The sequence below is a fragment of the Scyliorhinus torazame genome, chromosome 21, assembly GCF_047496885.1.
Source record: "Scyliorhinus torazame isolate Kashiwa2021f chromosome 21, sScyTor2.1, whole genome shotgun sequence".
NCBI classification, from domain to species: domain Eukaryota; kingdom Metazoa; phylum Chordata; class Chondrichthyes; order Carcharhiniformes; family Scyliorhinidae; genus Scyliorhinus; species Scyliorhinus torazame.
In genome coordinates this window covers 116,986,749-116,992,023 of record NC_092727.1, presented here as the reverse complement: position 1 = coordinate 116,992,023, position 5,275 = coordinate 116,986,749, and the positions used below count along the sequence as shown (strand labels likewise).

The 5,275-nt window shown below is 53.5% G+C and overlaps 1 protein-coding gene across 1 annotated transcript in view; it reads left to right on the top strand.

The window, feature by feature from the left end:
- The first annotated feature begins 1,127 nt into the window (after positions 1-1,127).
- LOC140398562 (ORM1-like protein 3) overlaps positions 1,128-5,275 on the top strand; it is a 55,986-nt gene continuing 51,838 nt past the window's right edge. Inside the window, exon 1 of the mRNA XM_072487355.1 lies at positions 1,128-1,274. The gene's annotated coding sequence lies outside the window, so the exon portion shown is untranslated. The remainder of the gene's footprint in view (positions 1,275-5,275) is intronic.

The window sequence follows — 5,275 nt, the reverse complement described above, 5'->3', positions numbered from 1 at the left end:
ATGGAAATGGATCTGAAGAGCCTCAGGAAATGCTACATGCAGCATCTAATATTTCTAACCATGACATAGTGATACTCCACTTTCTGTAGCCGGTTGAGAAATACAATATAACATTTCCCGAGGCTGACTTTAGTGTAATATTTCACCAAGGTGGCAAAAGTTTTCAGGTCGGAAGAAGAGCATCAGGAAACATAGCATCTCAGTACAATTCTGTAGCCTATTCGCCAAAGACGTTGGCATATACTAACTTATTTAGAAACATCAGGAACGACACGATTCAGAGAGTCGTGAACACCGCCCAGTCCATCACACGATCCTGCCTCCCATCCATTGACTCCATTTACAGCTCCGTTGCCTGGGGAAAGCGGGCAGCATAATCAAAGACCCCTCCCACCCGGCTCACTCACTCTTCCAACTTCTTCCATCGGGCAGGAGATACAGAAGTCTGAGAACACGCATGAACAGACTCAAAAACAGCTTCTTCCCCGCTGTCACCAAACTCCTAAACGACCCTCTTATGGACTGACCTCATTAACACCACACCCCGGTATGCTTCACCCGAAGCGGGTGTTATATAGTTACAGTGTGTACCATGTGTTGTCGTATTGTGTATTTTCTTTTATTTTCATGTACTTTTTAAAATAAATTTAGAGTACCCAATTAATTTTTTTTCCAATTAAGGGGCAATTTAGCGCATTCAATCCACCTAGCCTGCACATCTTTGGGTTGTGGGGGCGAAACCCACGCAAACACGGGGAGAATGTGCAAACTCCACACGGACAGTGACCCAGAGCCGGGATCGAACCTGGGACCTCGGCGCCATGAGGCTGCAGTGCTAACCCCTGCGCCACCGTGCTGCACCCTTTTTTTCAGATATTTAATGACCTGTTTGAGCTGCTCAAGAAAAATACTTTTCACTGTACCTTCGTACCCCTGACAATAAACAAATCCAATCCAAAAACTTGCAAGAAATTTGTGCAGATGGGTTTATTTTAAATAAACTGAGGGGCAGTGTGAGCTCCGCCCTCCCGCCGCTAGGGGCAGTGTGAGCTCCGCCCTCCCGCCGCTGAGGGGCAGTGTGAGAAGGGCTCTTGGGACGGTGTCATCGTGCTGACGTCACAGAGGGAGTGAGGGCGGGGCATCTCCGAGCTGAGGGAGGGAGAGTGAAGTTGGAGAGAGAACAAGTGGCAGAGGTGAGGAGGAGAGAGAGGGAGGGACTGACAGCAGCTGACGCCCGGCCCGACGGTGTGCCCACATTTGAAGCCCATCTCCAGGTGAGAGACGGAGGGAGCCCAACGCCGCGCTTTTCCATTAAAGTAACAGGACCGGGGAGGGGAAATGGTTGTTTTTTGTTGTGGGGGGAATAGAGAGGGGAGATCGGGGGGGGGTGTTGTGGGGGGAATAGAGAGGGGAGACCTGGGGGGGGGGGAATAGAGAGGGGAGACCTGGGGGGGGGGGGAATAGAGAGGGGAGATCTTGGGGGGGGGGGTTGTGGGGGGAATAGAGAGGGGAGATCTTGGGGGGGGGGGGGTTGTGGGGGGAATAGAGAGGGGAGATCTTGGGGGGGGGGGGGGTTGTGGGGGGAATAGAGAGGGGAGATCTTGGGGGGGGTTGTGGGGGAATAGAGAGGGGAGATCGGGGGGGGGTGTTGTGGGGGGAATAGAGAGGGGAGACCTGGGGGGGGGGAATAGAGAGGGGAGACCTGGGGAGGGGGTGTTGTGGGGGGAATAGAGAGGGGAGACCTGGGGGGGGGGGGAATAGAGAGGGGAGACCTGGGGGGGGGAATAGAGAGGGGAGACCTAGGGGGGTGGGAATAGAGAGGGGAGACCTGGGGGGGGGAATAGAGAGGGGAGACCTGGGGGGGGGGAATAGAGAGGGGAGACCTGGGGAGGGGGTGTTGTGGGGGAATAGAGAGGGGAGACCTGGGGGGGGGGAATAGAGAGGGGAGACCTGGGGGGGTGGGGGGGATAGAGAGGGGAGACCTGGGGAGGGAGTGTTGTGGGGGGGTACAGAGAGGGGAGACCAGGGGAGGGGGTGTTGTGGGGGGTATAGAGAGGGGAGACCAGGGGGTGGTGTTGGGTTGGGGGGGGGTAGAGAGGGTAGACCAGGGGGGTGGTGTTGGGTTGGGGGGGGTAGAGAGGATAGACCGGGGGGGGCGGGGATAGAGAGTGTATACCAGGGGCGGTGTTGGGGGGTGGGGGGGAATAGTGAGGGGAGACTGGGGGGGGAAATAGTGAGGGGAGACTGGGGAGGTGGTGTTGGGGGGAGGGGGGGAGAGGATAGAGGGGGGTTGACATGGGGGGAGGGGGGGGAAGAGGATAGAGGGGGTTGACATGGAGGGGGGGGGAGATAGAGAGGGTAGACCAGGGGGGCAGTGTTGGGGGGGAATAGAGAGGGTATACCTGGGGTGGGGGGAAATAGGGGTGACCGGGGGGGGGGGGTGGTGGTGTTGGGGGAGAGGGGGGAGGATAGCGAGGGTAGACCTGGGGGAGGGGGAGGGTAGACCAGGGGGGCGGTGTTTGGGGGGGGGGGAGGAGAGGGATAGAGAGGGGAGACCTGGGGGGGTTGTGGGGGGTAGGAGGGAGAGGGAGGACCAGGGGGGTTTGTGGGGGAGAGCGAGAGGACCAAGGAGGTTGTTGGGGGGGGGGGGGGGGCGGTGAGCGAGAGGGAGGACTAAGGAGGTTGTTTGGGGGGGTGGTGAGAGAGGGGACCAGGGGAATGTTGTTAGGAGGGGGCAGGGGGGACCGGGGGGAATGTTGGGGGTTGGCGAGGGTGCCGGGGAAGGGGGGGGAGATCGAGGGGTATGTTGTGGGGGGAGGGGAGTGGACCGGGGGGGGGGGGCTGTTGTGTGTGGAATGGGGGACGAAGAGGGGGATGGTTGTGTGTGTGTGTGCGTGGGGGGGGGGGGGGGGGGGGGGGAGACTGGAAGTTTGTGTGAGGGGGTTACGGGGGGAGGGGGGGGAAATGTTGTGGGGTGCGGAGGGAATCCGGGGGGAGGGGATGTTGTGGGATTGAGTGGAGGGGACGTGGGATCGGGAGGATGGAGGGGGTGAGGTGATGTTGGGGGGTGGGGGAATGGCAGGACGGTCGGGAGAGGGCTTGAGGGGAGAGGACAGACGCGATTGGAGATGGGGAGGGGGGGTAGGGGATCAGGAATGATGTGGAAATGTGAGGCAGGGAATGGAGGTGGGTAGGCGAGATGGGTTTGGGGTAATGTGGACGGTGGAATGGTAGAGTGAGTGGGTGGCTGATCTGGAACTGGACACTTTAAGTAGGGAACGATCCCAGTTAGAATTTCATAGAATTTACAGTGCAGAAGGAGGCCATTCGGCCCATCGAGTCTGCACCGGCTCTTGGATAAGAGCACCCTACCCAAAGTCAACACCTCCACACCCTATCCCCATAACCCAGCAACCCCACCCAACACTAAGGGCAATTTTGGACACAAAGGGCAATTTATCATGGCCAAGCCACCTAACCTGCACATCTTTGGACTGAGGGAGGAAACCGGAGCACCCGGAGGAAACCCACGCACACACGGGGAGGACGTGCAGACTCCGCACAGACAGTGACCCAAGCCGGAATCGAACCTGGGACCCTGGAGCTGTGAAGCAATTGTGCTAACCACAGTTCATAGATAGCGGTGTCCGTTGTAAGTGTGGTGGGAAAGAGCAAACCGCACTGAGGAGGGATGTTAAGGATGGTCACCTAAGCATCCTTTTCTCTTTCTAAAAAAAATGTCAAAAGTACTGCCAGCTTTGCAGAAAGTATATTAGTAATGTGATGGATAGTCTTCGTAGAGTATATTAGTAATGTGATGGATAGTCTTCGTAGAAAAACCACGAGAGTATACATAGTTTGTAACTTGCATCACGGTTGTTGGTAATGTCGACAGCCACTTTATTTTATTCCGGTCCAAAATAACATCTTGCTGCCAGCTAAAACTAAAAGCATTAGATTCTCAATTGAGTAAATGGAAATGAAGTTGTGCTTATGCTTGCCAAGTATTAGGTGGTTCAGCCTTTTTTGTCTGGGCCTAACATTGAGAAGCCTGTTCATGGGGTAATGGTTCATATCAGCCGGCTGAATTATTGAGAAATACTGTGGACAAGAAAAATGTGAATTTTGAGAAATTTGAATACTCTGCGAGAGGAGTTTATTATAGAATCATGCAACGATATAGTGCTGATAGAGGCCCATCCTGCCTGTCCCAGCTGTTTGAAAGAGATACCTGGTTAGTCCCTCTCCTTGTTCTTTCCCCATAGTGTTGCAGGTTTTCCTTTGCTTTTGGAAGCTATTATTTTATTTTATTTTTTTTCTTGTTAAAATTTAGAATACTCAATTATTATTTTTTTTCCAATTAAGGCCAATCCACCTAACCTGCACATCTTTGGGTTGTGGGGGTGAAACCCACGCAAGCTCCACACAGACAGTGGCCCAGGCCGGGATTCAAACCCGGGTCCTCAGCGCCGCAGTCCCAGTGATATTCACTGTACCACATGCTTTGGAAGCTACTATTGAAGCTGCTTCCGTCACCTTTTTCGACAATGCATTCCAGATCACCATAATTCTCTGTGCTCTAAACTGTGTATATTTTTCTCCCTTCTATTGCCTCTGGTTCTTTTAGGCAATTATGAGCAGAACTGTGTTTGATGGCAGCTCAGAGAGTGGCTTTTTACACCTTCCACTTGGGGTTTTGAGGTTTCTGCCTTGGGTGGCGGTCCTTGTTTGGAATGTTGTGGTGAGTTTATGGTGTGATAGGGTTGTTGAGCTAATAACTGAATCAGTAACGTAACCTAGAAGTTTGGAATATTGCTGCTACATCTTATGACAGGTTGAGCGATAACCTCTAAATCACAGAACCTTTCTCAAATACTTTGGCTGATGAACTGAATGGATGTTGATAAATTCTTGATTTCTCGAGGAATTAAGGGGCTATGGAGAGAGAGCGAGTAAATGGAGTTGAAATCAGCCATGATTGAATGGAGGAGTGGACTCGATGGGCCAAATGGCCTTCCTTCCGCTCCTATGTCATGTCTTCTCCCCCTCGCTTCCTCACTTCTAAATGTGCTGATTCACCTTGGGGTACGTTCGCACTAGTGCTTCTCACCTTGCATTCATACGCCTTTCTTAATGTGCAACCAGTTTGTGTTGGCAGGAGATGTGATTCTGAAAAACATTGTGGTCCTTTGTTTTGCATCAAGGACCTGGGGTGAGAGATCAGGATTGAGACTTGCAATAGGTTGTCGTGCTCCAACTGCTGCAAAGTCTCAGT